This window comes from Caretta caretta, chromosome 10 (genome assembly GCF_965140235.1).
Source record: "Caretta caretta isolate rCarCar2 chromosome 10, rCarCar1.hap1, whole genome shotgun sequence".
Classification (NCBI taxonomy): Eukaryota; Metazoa; Chordata; order Testudines; family Cheloniidae; genus Caretta; species Caretta caretta.
In genome coordinates this window covers 56,041,520-56,054,803 of record NC_134215.1, presented here as the reverse complement: position 1 = coordinate 56,054,803, position 13,284 = coordinate 56,041,520, and the positions used below count along the sequence as shown (strand labels likewise).

The 13,284-nt window shown below is 39.2% G+C and overlaps 1 protein-coding gene across 10 annotated transcripts in view; it reads left to right on the top strand.

Moving 5' to 3' along the window:
* The window catches only part of TJP1 (tight junction protein 1), a 308,680-nt gene that overhangs the window by 277,363 nt on the left and 18,033 nt on the right, over positions 1-13,284 (top strand). The window lies entirely within an intron of this gene.

Here is a 13,284-nt window from a genome sequence, read left to right as displayed (position 1 = left end):
TTGCAGTTCTAAGTAACTTTGTTCTGCAGGCACAAACTTAAACAAATCAGCCATAAGATGTTTACTAAGACTAGAGCAACTTCATTACATGTTTTGGATGTGATGATGCTAGACGTCTTTCTCTGTAGATGGAAACATCTTTTTCCTGTATTGGATGACTTCTTTGATTTGGAACATTTGTACAGAAACTGTATGAAAGCTCCAACACAAATTTAGCTCACATATGGTGGGTGTGTGTGTGTATGTGTGGGCGTATGTGCGTGCGCGCACACATTTTTACTACGTTCTCTGTTTTTTAATTGAGAACTTCACCAGGTAGTCAGTAGGCTTTCCCAAGCTCTTTCAGTAGTTTAGGATGTCTGGTTCCTAGTCACTTGTTCTATCCATTTACCTTATTGTGACCTCCAATGTCTGGAGTAGTGGACTGAGTCACGGCAACCTGGATTTTATTCCTAACTCTGACACTTCACCTCTCTGACCTTCACTTTCTCCATTTGAAAATGATACCTTTTTCACAGGTTTTGTGTGTGCTGAGGGATTTTAGGGAAATTTTAGAACAATCACAGCACTAGACCAACGGTGGGTGAATTCACTAAAGTTCAGTGTTAGATACAATTACAGAGTATAAGATAGTGTAGGTACATTATCAGGGAAAGAACAAGAATCTGTGGGAAAACAGCAGTCCATGAGTTGAGGCTTGATACATAAAATTCCAAATGATTTACTGAATTTGCTGCATGATAACTTTTAAAGGTGGGGGGAGAGGAGAACCTAAAATTTCAAAAGTCAACCAAGTATATTATACAAAGCAAAAAAGGAAAAATCTTACTGAATGGTATGAATCATCTAGTTACTAGCTGGCTACTTGTCTAGGTAGGAGATCTGCAATGATCTACTTTGTTTGCTCCTCCCACATGATACTAAAGGAGGAGAGGAATGTGTTCAGTGACCCATGATCTTTGCTTCCCAGGTAGCTGTGAATCCCCTTATTTTTCATCCTACCCTATATCTTCTGAAAGAAAGAAACAGACTTAAACCACCTACCAGTTATTGATAGAGGAAAGGAGTCCCTTTCTTTGTTTCCAGACATTATAAGAAGTGACCTAAACAGCTCAGCTGGCCCCCAGAAGTCTACTAGGGCTTTCAGCCTTGTGCTGTCAAAGCAAAACTGGGGAATTTTCTTGCCCCTTGGAGTGTACGCCCTGAGCAAGTGATTCCATCACCATACAGCAAAACCCTGAGGAACAGTGGCTGGCAGTGGTGATACCTCAAGGAGGTTCTGTAAGTTTTAATTAATATTTGTAAAGGTTTTTAATATCCATAATGAAAAGAACTATACTAATGCAAACAGCAATATGTTTATCCTCCTTATAAATGGCTTTACTGTAACTTACTTGCTGAGCATACTAAAATATGTATGCACATCTGAAAGTTCAAAATAGCAATGTCTTCGTGAACTGGAAGAGCATGATGAATAAATGCATCTGTTTAATGGCTCAGAATTCAAATTAGGTGCCCCAGAGCAGCTGGCACCTGAGCAGGGCACTGAAAAGGGGACCATTTTCACTTCTGCTTCACACCTGAATGTGTCCCATGACATTTCCATTCTTTGGTGGTAGTTCTGGGCTATTTGTTTTTCTGTGTATGTTGTTGAGGGTAACTTCAGGCCTCAATATACAGGAAAGTGACATAAAACGGCTACAAAGAAAAGTAGTGTTGCCATGTATGGGACTGAGACAGCTTGAGTATTCAGAAATGATAGAGAAAGCTGCTCTCTCTTGTGAAAGAGTACTAACCATTAGAAGACCAAGAAAGGGATACACATGGGAAAGAATATAAGAAAACATACCAGGAAGAGTGGAAAATTGATGGAGACAGTAAGACTAGAAAAGCAAGGAAATGAATTAGACAATATGCTTCCTAGTACTGACTCTTAAGACATACCTTTGTGTGTATGTGTGCACATAAGATACTGTTCGCAAGTTAGAGGTTTTTGTTTTAATGAGTGTTCCCTCTTACTCAGCCAATTTCTAGACCATGCTCTGAGGCTTGGTTGGTAACTTTCTCCAAAATATTCATGCGTTGGTCACAACTCCGTATATGTCATTATTTTTCCAAAAATAAATGTGGGGCTAATTGGTGGTGATGATGGGAAATTGTTTACAGGTCTGCAACCTCTTGTTTTTGAGTAATCCATATATCTTGTTTTTGAGGAATCAATTCTTTTTTTAAAAAAAGATGTAGCTAACGCTACTAAAACAAATCTCAAATATTCATCAGTTAACTTAAAAAGTTGTTGATATTTTGCAATTTATATAAGCAGGCTTGCTAGAATTTGATTTTTACTTTTTTATAATTTCAGTGCATATCAATGCTTACTTTTAAGGGTTTTTTCAATTTTTATCAATTTAAATTTTCATAGTTGGGAGAAATTATGGGGAGGTCAGACAATTATTTAATGGCATTGAGGTTGAGATTCAAAAAGTTAAATCTTTATAACCACTAAAACACAAACTGTCAGCATTACAGGTCAAAATACACAAACTAATTATCCTTAATTCAAACTCTGATAAATTCTCAAGAATCACTTTTCTTTGCTGCTCTGTAAATTTTGATTATTATCAATGAAAATATTTTATTGGTTTGTGTGTGTACAGTGAAATCTGTTTACTGACCTTTATTGATTAAAAATCTAGACCTTATGTATAAGTGTCTGTCAACACTGAGCACATCAGATCTTCAATGAGTTAAGTTTCAGAGTAGCAGCCGTGTTAGTCTGTATTCGCAAAAAGAAAAGGAGTACTTGTGGCACCTTAGAGACTAACCAATTTATTTGAGCATAAGCTTTCGTGAGCTACAGCTCACTTCATCGGATGCATTCAGTGGAAAATACAGTGGGGAGATTTATATACATAGAGAACATGAAACAATGGGTGTTACCATACACACTGTAACGAGAGTGATCACTTAAGGTGAGCTATTACCAGCAGGAGAGCGGGGGGGACCTGTTGTAGTGATAATCAGGGTGGGCCATTTCCAGCAGTTGACAAGGACATCTGAGGAACAGTGGGGGGGGGGGGGCAGGAGAGGGGAGTAAACATGGGGAAATAGTTTTACTTTGTGTAGTGACCCATCCACTCCCAGTCTCTATTCAAGCCTAAGTTAATTGTATCCAATTTGCAAATGAATTCCAATTCAGCAGTCTCTCCTTGGAGTCTGTTTTTGAAGTTTTTTTGTTGAAGAATTGCAACTTTTAGGTCTGTAATCGAGTGACCAGAGAGATTGAAGTGTTCTCCAACTGGTATTTGAATGTTATAATTCTTGGCATCTAATTTGTGTCCATTTATTCTTTTACATAGAGACTGTCTGGTTTGACCAATGTACATGGCAGAGGGGCATTGCTGGCACATGATGGCATCTATCACATTGGTAGATGTGCAGGTGAACGAGCTCTGATGGTGTGGCTGATGTGATTAGGGCCTATGATGATGTCCCCTGAATAGATATGTGGACACAGTTGGCAACGGGCTTTGTTGCAAGGATAGGTTCCTGGGTTAGTGGTTCTGGTGTGTGGTTGCTGGTGAGTATTTGCTTCAGGTTGGGGGGCTGTCTGTAAGCAAGGACTGGCCTGTCTCCCAAGATCTGTGAGAGTGATGGGTCGTCCTTCAGGATAGGTTGTAGATCCTTGATGATGTGTTGGAGAGGTTGGAACCCTGACCTGGGGTATTCTATCTGCTACCCAAGATCCATAAACCTGGAAATCCTGGACACCGCATCATCTCAGGCATTGGCACTCTGACAGCAGGATTGTCTGGCTATGTAGACTCCCTTCTCAGGCCCTACGCTACCAGCACCTCCACCTATCTTTGAGACACCACTGACTTCCTGAGGAAACTACAATCCATCGGTGATCTTCCTGAAAACACCGTCCTGGCCACTATGGATGGAGAAGCCCTCTACACCAACATTCCACATGAAGATGTACTACAAGCCGTCAGGAACAGTATCCCCAATAATGTCATGGCAGACCTGATGGCTGAACTTTGTGACTTTGTCCTCCCCCACAACTCTTTCACATTTGGGGACAATGTATACCTTCAAATCAGCAGCACTGCTATGGGTACGCGCATGGCCCCACAGTATGCCAACATTTTTATGGCTGACTTAGAACAACGCTTCCTCAGCTCTCGTCCCCTAATGCCCCTACTCTACTTGTGCTACATTGATGACATCTTCATCATCTGGACCCATGGAAAAGAAGCCCTTGAGGAATTCCACCCTGATTTCAACAATTTCCATCCCACCATCAACCTCAGCCTGGACCAGTCCACACAAGAGATCCACTTCCTGGACACTACGGTGCTAATAAGCGATGGTCACATAAACACCACCCTATACTGGAAACCTAGTGACCGCTATTCCTACCTACATGCCTCCAGCTTTCATCCAGACCACACCACACAATCCATGGTCTACAGCCAAGCTCAACGATACAACCGCATTTGCTTCAACCCCTCAGACAGAGACAAACACCTACAAGATCTCTATCAAGCATTCTTACAACTACAATACCCACCTGCTGAAGTGAAGAAACAGATTGACAGAGCCAGAAGAGTACCCAGAAGTTACCTACTACAGGACAGGCCCAACAAAAAAAATAACAGAACGCCACTAGCCATCACCTTCAGCCCACAAGTAAAACCTCTCCACCCCCCCCCCACCCCCCCACGTTCTGGTTAAACCCTGGATTTGTGCTGGAAATGGCCCACCTTGATTATCATACACATTGTAAGGAGAGTGATCACTTTAGATAAGCTGTTACCAGCAGGAGAGTGGGGTGGGGGGAGAAAACCTTTTGAAGTGATAAACACCCATTTTTTCATGGTCTGTGTGTATAAAAACATCCTCACTGCATTTTCCACTTTTATGCATCCGACGAAGTGAGCTGTAGCTCACGAAAGCTTATGCTCAAATTAATTGGTTAGTCTCTAAGGTGCCACAAGTACTCCTTTTCTTTTTGCGAATACAGACTAACAGGGCTGCTACTCTGAAACCTATCAGGTGTTCTTGTCAACTGCTGGAAATGGCCCACCTTGATTATCACTACAATAGGTCCTCCTCCCCCCCCTTCCCCTCCTGCTTGTAATAGCTCACCTTAAGTGATCACTCTGGTTACAGTGTGTATGGTAACACTCACTGTTTCATGTTCTCTATGTATATAAATCTCCCCACTGTATTTTCCACTGAATGCATCCGATGAAGTGAGCTGTAGCTCACGAAAGCTTATGCTCAAATAAATTTGTTAATCTCTAAAGTGCCACAAGTACTCCTTTTCAATGAGTTAAATCACTCTAGTTAATAACGAAGGTTCGTGGTAGAAATGAGGCAGGAGTGTAACGAAAAACAGTTTTCAAACCAAACCACAGTACTGAAATGCATTTTAATAGCTTTCTTCTCTGGATGATTCATGACAAACACTAGAAATGGGAGGAACCTAAAAAAAAGTCTCTAATGGTACCTTAATATCCCTCTTCCATTAAGGTTTTTTGTTGTTATTGTTATAGTAACTTCTAAATAATAGTTTGTACAACTTGAGGAATTAAAAAAATAGTTAGAACTGGGCAAAGATGGCCAAAAATACTCTCCACAAATAACCACTTTTAAAAATTAACTTGGCCGTGCTTGTGCCCCTGTTTGTGTTCACCTTTAATGAAAATCCATGTGCCTTTACTGGTGTGAATCTTCACCGATTGCCAGTTTCAACATCTACATGAATATGTGCATAAGCTGAATTTTAAATCTGTATAAATGAATATTGGCATAGGAAGCAGTTGTGGTCAGAGAATGAAAACAGTGTCCTGGTGCTACTTTGGCCATTCACAATTAATGCAGCTTGAATTACTACCCTGGAAAATCCAGGGACCTGTTTGCAATCTGTGCAGAGGTGCAAAAGTTTGCAGTAAATAAATAAATAAAAATTTTATTAAAATATTTGAGGAAATCCTGATCTGTGAGTAGAAAGAGGCTCCATTAGATAAATCATTCATGGAAAATTATTGGTTCAGCTCCATTTATAATAAATTAGTGTGTAAAAAGAACAAAGCAGCAGTTTGAGTTAAGGTGTTTTGAAATGTTGTTTCTCTGTTAAGCTTTTATGACAATCCAAGTAGTCTTAGACAAAGCAGCACAAATTTTACTAGAAAGCTAGTTTCCCCAGTACAATTTAAAATAAGTACAGTAACTGCTGTTTGATAATTCAGTGAGCTTGTGCAAGTTTGCATAGTTAACATACAAAATGTTTGTTATTCAGGCACCAAATTTAACTGACCTCCAGCAATTGCCCTACACTGATGGGGAATGTTCTACGAATGCAAAGTATATATTGAGAGAGAAATGAGTATACACTCTTATGTGGCTTTGCAGTATCAATGAACAAGTACTGTAGTTCCTCATCTGTAATCTTTTGTGCTGCCATCATAGATGCTTGCATTCAAACAAACTGAAGTTAGTGTCTGTTCTTTTAGAAGAAATTCACATTTACCAAACAGAAAATGGTGAAATCTGAGAGGATGAACATTCTGACTTGTAAGAGGGAAATGCAAACAAATAACTGTAAACAAAATAACTACTTTAGGTGGGAGTAGTAATGGCTGAGCAAAGTCAGGCCTGGCTGAGCTGTAAGATTTCATCAGAATTTAACAGGACACTTACTGTGCTCTGGAGATGAGGGACTAAGTTGTTGGTGCTGTTTGCAAATAGGCAATTCTGTCATAAAATTATGTCTTTTGGATCTCAGTTAAGTTGTCAGGTTCAAGACAGTTTTTCAAAGAGCAGAGAAAAAAATTAGAGATTGGATATTTTTCTAAAAGCTTTTGTCTACTTTCACAGTGAGCTCTTGGCAGTGTTCCTGATATCACTGTAGAAAAGCAGGTGGTGGGTAAATGAGGTAGGAATGGATAATACAGGAGGGAAATTCTTGGTTTTTTTAAAAAAATTGAAACATTTTAAAGACAAAAGTGACCCACCACTTGGGATTAATTCATCTACATTAGCTATTGTAATTAAACGGTCACTGCAGTACAGTAAGGGGCATTTCACTAGGCAAGTATTTCGCTAGTCTTTGTCCACTGTCGATAAAAGGGCTACGATAAAAGGGCAGCAAAAGTGTAATGATACTAGAATTGCATGGTGGTATTAACAGGGAAAGGGGAAATATGTATGCATAAAACCACCATGTAATGGTGTTCATTGATCGTATTACTGAAGAGAAAAGGGGGGAAATACTATAACACATAAACAGCATCATGATGGGTCAGATTTTCTAAAGTACCTAGGAACTGAAGTCCCATTGGCTTTCAATGGGATTTAGGAGCTTTTCAAATATGTGATCTAGTCTCCTAAGTCAAGTAGGCACTTTGGAAAACTTTACCCATTATCCTAAACTCTATTAGCATGGGGATTGTATTAGTAATTTTAATTAAATTCACGAGAGTTAATGGTTAACGTTTCAACAACAATGATGTGGTTCTGGGAAGGGGGAGGCATTTTCATCTCTTCTCTTCACATTTCCGATTGGGGAAAATAGCTTTTGGGCTGAAATTCCTGTGGTGCTAATCAGGATGCTTTTAAGGAAGAGAGTAGCTTTTCAGTATGTGATCTTCATGTATTCTATTCAGACTTTGTAAGGGGACCTACTAGAGTATTTAACATTTTAAAATAAACCTCTGAAGCTGTTGGAGAGGGAGGGCCTTCTGAGGACATCTTAAAAGTAGAGCCACCTAAGAGATCTGACATGAATGCATTGTGTACAGTTAAATGCGACAGCACTTTGGGTTTGGTGGTTTTGCATATTAAAATCATGATCTGTGTTTATCCCAATATCCAGTTATTTTTGCTAATGTTTTATGATATTTGGCTTTTGTTACTCACCAATAGCAAGAAAGTGACTTAAATATTTTTGCACAAATCTCATATCGTATATAGACGATTAGCCACTGATAGATAAGAAATTACTAATCCAACAAGTAATGGAGTGGTGTTGTTAAAGAAACTCTGAGCCTAGAATGAATGTCTACTCCTCCGCCCCTCCCAGTTTATATTTACCTCATGTAGGCACCTTGCACATCTAGATATCTGCTGTATGAAATGTCTATTTTTATAAATTTCTTGGCAACTTGCTTTGAAAAACCACATAGAAGCTCTGATCCTGCGGAGAGGCTCCTGCTTAGCTTTATGCAGTGTGAATAGTCCCATTGAAGTCAACAGGACTTTTGCTATGCCTCAGGTTAAACATTTGTATAAGTCTTTGTAGGGCCATAATCTTAAAATAATTTTAATATTTAGACAGGAGCAGTGCATTTTGGTCAGATGCAACACAGTTGTTTATGACAAGCCAAAGTTAAATACTGACATGAGTCTTCTGTGTGAGGATTCACATAATTATGAATTTCTAATGCTATAACTCAGCACTTGTCTTATTGATGGTTTTTGTATTTAGAAGAAATGTACGTTTTTGGATCTGGGCTTACAGTTTCACTGTACATCGGGTAGGCAGACTCCATTAATTTTAAAATATTTTTCATCCATTGACTGACAAATTTTGTATTAATATTTTATATACATTTTCCTGCCCCTAACAAATTTACATAGCTGTTTTGGAAACAAAATAGACTAGTAAAGTAAGTAATAAAATCTGTCTGCTTGGTAACAGTAAACTCTCTACTGTAAGCAAATTTATCTATTTAGCAGTTTGAATGGTTTGGTGTTCCTTTATAAGAAATGTCAAGTTGTAACTTTACATTTGAAAGAATCTCACGTTACAGGTTCAGCACTGAGAAATGTATGTGTACAAATGTTTTTATTCATCATATTTATGTCCACCAATCAGGCATTCTTCATGGGGAAATCAAGCCAAAAAGTCCATTTTAGAAAATATGTGGCACCAGTGAAGCTCCTTTGTAAGGGTAATGTCACATTTGTGTCTTCTAGTTGTCAGAAGTTGTAGTACATGGAATAGTTTTGTCTCTTCCCTCTTCTCCTTTGCTTTATAGGCCTGTTGCTTAGGAGAGTATATTCTCAATTATAGACACTAGAGCAAAACTCTCCTTATGCAGTGTGGCCTTTCATTTAAAGGTTGATTGTAAAAGGCTGGTTGTTTTGAACTGTTAGGTTTAGGTCAGGGGTAGGCAACCTATGGCACGCGTGCCGAAGGCACCACACAAGCTGATTTTCAGTGGCACGCACACTGCCCGGCTCCTGGCCACCGGTCCAGGGGCTCTGCATTTTAATTTAATTTTAAATGAAGTTTCTTAAACATTTTAAAACCCGTATTTACTTTACATACAACAATAGTTTAGTTATATATTATAGACGTATAGAAAGAGACCTTCTAAAAACATTAAAATGTATTACTGGCACGCAAAACCTTAAATTAGAGTGAATAAATGAAGACTCGGCACACCACTTCTGAAAGGTTGCTGACCCCTGGTTTAGGTCATGTGTTTGAAGGTATTGTTTTACTCAGTCTAGTCTTGCTGTTCACTTTTTCTTTCTCTCATAAGTTTTCTTTCAGAATTATTCTGGTTGCCCTGTAGTTAAGGGGTAATATTAGACCTTGCAAATTTAAAAAGTTCATTGGTGCTCTTTCTGAAACGCTGCTGGCTGTTTCTGGTCAGCTTCATCACTATTCCTGAACAATGAACATGATTTGGCCACCTCTACACTTTGTGTTCAGCACTAGGTCATTTGCACCTATTGCTAACTTCTTTATCAGCAACTGACAAATTACAGTCTTGTCCACATAAGGTAGAACAAAGATTAAAAATAACATTTGAAAACTTTGTCTCTGAGTTGGGTTTATATCTTAGGATAAAATCATGGCCTTTTCTACACTGGGAAAACTTATAAAAATATTCCTCCAGTTTTGCAGTATGAAAAAAGTGGCTTTATTTTAACAACTTGAACAAATTGTGTAGATTTGTCACAAAAGTAGAAAATGAGTAATATCCATTTCTTAGCACTGTTCTACCACTGAGATGAAAGGATGTTTATTGAAAAGTGGTAGGAGCCATAGTGTAGGTGAGGGACCTGCAGCTGGATATATAACACCATTTTGATTAAATTTACTTTTCAGCAGGCTTAACTGAGAGAGTGGTAAAAGTGAGTCTAGAAGCCAGAGCCACCACTCTACGAAAGTGCTCTGCAGCAGGTTTTGGAACCAGTGAGAATTTTTTGGTAAATTTTTCCCAATGTAGACAGCCTATGAGTTTGATGATCCTTTCATTGGCCCTGGTATCATAAGTAGCTTAATTAAAGTCAGTGTAGCTGGTGTAAAAATGTTGTAAATTAGAGGAGAACAAAGCCTTAACCTCAGATACATTGTGGATGTTCTTACAAGAATATAAACGGGGCGGGGGCGGGAATATCTGTACAATTTTATGTAAAACCTGATGAAAGTAAAGATTCCTATTTGAGTTCTGGGTATTCCACACGTGGGTACACATGTGCTTCATGTTTCTGAGATTGGAGATTTCTAGCAAGCAGTGTCTGTTGGTCTGCGCCCATTGCTCTCCTCGTGCTCTGTACTGAGGGCATAAGGGTCAGTCCGGACCGACAGCTCTCCAGGTCCTTCTCACCACAGCATGGCCTGAGTCAGAATCTTCTGTGTCCAAAGCTTCTTCATAACCTTCTTATCTATAAATATATACTGAAAATAGTGAAGTGTTTTTAGTGGATTTTTCCTCATTGTTACAGTGAGCATAGGATAGTTCCTTCCCTACCTCAGGGACCCTACCTTCCTCTCTCTTCCAATCAGGAGAAGAACTGTGGCCAGACTTCTGGAGTTTAAGTGTCGTCTGCCCCCGTTCCTTCTCCATCAGTGGCTAACACCACCACTGCTTTGGGGAGGCTCACATGCCACCAAGTGCAGTATCTGACGCTTCCCACCTCCCCAAACACATGAGGGATGGGAGTCCTGTCGGAGCCCCTGGACAGGGCCCTACCAAATTCACGGCCATGAAAAATGCGTCATGGACCGTGAAATCTGGTCTCTCCCTCTGAAATCTCGTCTTTTGTGTGCTTTTAGCCCTATTCTATACCGATTTCACAGTGGAGACCAGAGTTTCTCAAATTGGGGTCCCGACCCAAAAGGGAGTTGCGGGGGTCACAAGGGTTATTTATGCGGGGTTCGTGGTATTGCCACCCTTACTTCTGCACTGCCTTCAGAGTTGGGTGACCGGAGAGTTGTGGCCGTTGGCCAGGTGCCCAGCTCCAAAGTGCCCTTTTACAATACTGACATCTTCAGATCTTAAAATGAGGATAATTGACTTTTTGCAGGCACAGGCCTTGTTTACTAGCTGTGAGAGTGGCCATCCCAGTCCAATCTCCTCACAGCATTTTTCAGGGTTGGGACTGCGGGTGTCCTGCTTTTATGTTTCATCTTGCCCGTATCGGAATGGGCAAAGAGAGTAGCTCTCTCCTTGAGGCAGAACTGAGTGATCTCGCCTCAAAAATCTTTGAGATTTTTTTTTTTTTAAATCTCAAATTGAGCAGTATTCTGGGGTTCAAATTGGGGGGAACCATAGAATGCACCACGTGGGATCTTGTCCATTCTTTCAGGAAGAGCCAATGTTCTCTTAATTTTCTAGAATGTTCTCTACCCATTTCTTCAGTTGCATTACCCATTGCTCCCAGTGCCTTCGCAATGAGTTACTGTTTGTTCTTCAGTATGTTGGTTATTCATTGACAATTTCTTTCTGTCAGTGGGAAAAGACTGTCTGATAACTACCAGTCTAGAGCACCCAACATAATGGGGCCCTGATTCTTTCTTGAAGCTTCTACCTGCTACCATAATAAAATAGGAAATAAAAATAAAACTTGTGCATTTAAAATAAAGCTACATTTTTGTGGAATACTCTTCCTTCCAAAGAGATCCTGTTTTCAGATGCAGTCTACATTTTGAAGTCTAAACTGGCTAAGTTTTTTTTTTTGTCTATCGAATAGTTATAAATCTGTACTAGGTTAATTTTTTTAAATATTGAGGTAGAATACTTGTGAATGCCACTATATCAGACTGTAGTCCTACAAGCTGAATGGGTTCGATCAATTGTCAACTACATAGCTAGTAATTGCCTTAAAATAAGTAACCAAAATAAAAACTGAGAGCCACTCATAGATGAGGTGATATCAAAGCTCTTTTCAGTTAGAGGCTAGTTTTCATCTTTGCATCTGACTTATGTGGCTTAGAAAGAGAACACTATTTGAATAGCCTCTGTACTTTATTTTATTTTTTTAAATATGACCGACCATAAGTGATGTTTTTGGACAATTTTAAAGTACTCCATAGAGAGGGAAGAGGTCCATTCTCACTGAAATTCGCGCATATTAACATTAAGCGGAGTTGTATGTATGTTGGAAGGAATATTCCCAAATTTTAATTGAAAATGGAGCTAGTAGTAATTTTCAGTTTATTGCATAAATCTTGCTGCTTTCTCAATGATAAAAACAATATTAAACTTTTAGAACAATATACCTGCAGAATATCTGGATAATTCTTCTTTTCGAGTAGTGACCCTGTGGATGCTCCACTTCAGGTTTTCTACTCCCTGATTGTAGTCCCCAACTCCCCAAGAAAGAAAAAGGGATCACAATAGTAAAGATCAACACAACACAAACCATAAAGTGAGAAAGAGAGAGAGAGTGTGTTTCACGTTTCTTCTCCCAGTAGGCAAAATTAAAATATCATCGTTATTTGGGAGAGTAACTACAGGACATGGTAATGCTGACCAGAAATCTTTTTTTAATGTGTGGACACTGATAATGGAGAGCTGAAAGAGTTTCCCTAGGAATAAGATTGAACTCTTCACTATAAAAACTTTCTCAGCCAGTCATATGCAGTGCAATACTGACTACAGCATATGTGTAGTAAATAGCTCCAGAATAAGATAAGCATGCATTGCACCTACAGTATATCAAATTCAGAATACTAAAATTCTATTTACAGTCAAGTAGAATGACGGTCTGAAATTCTTTCATTGCACTCTAAGTGGTGTTCAAGATATAATGAAGGTTTCTGTTTCAGTCTGACCTGAACTTATCTACTGTGAGGCCTCACTTGCCTGTAATTCATAGACAAAAGTTTCATATTAAGCATAGCGTCTGATCACTATACATATACATATACAGTAAGGGTCTTGTGTCAGAATGCTAGCTGACTAACTTAATTCTGTCTCTTTGTACAATGTCTTGTCATGTTAACAGTTCTAGGACTAACTCAAAGTATGAAGA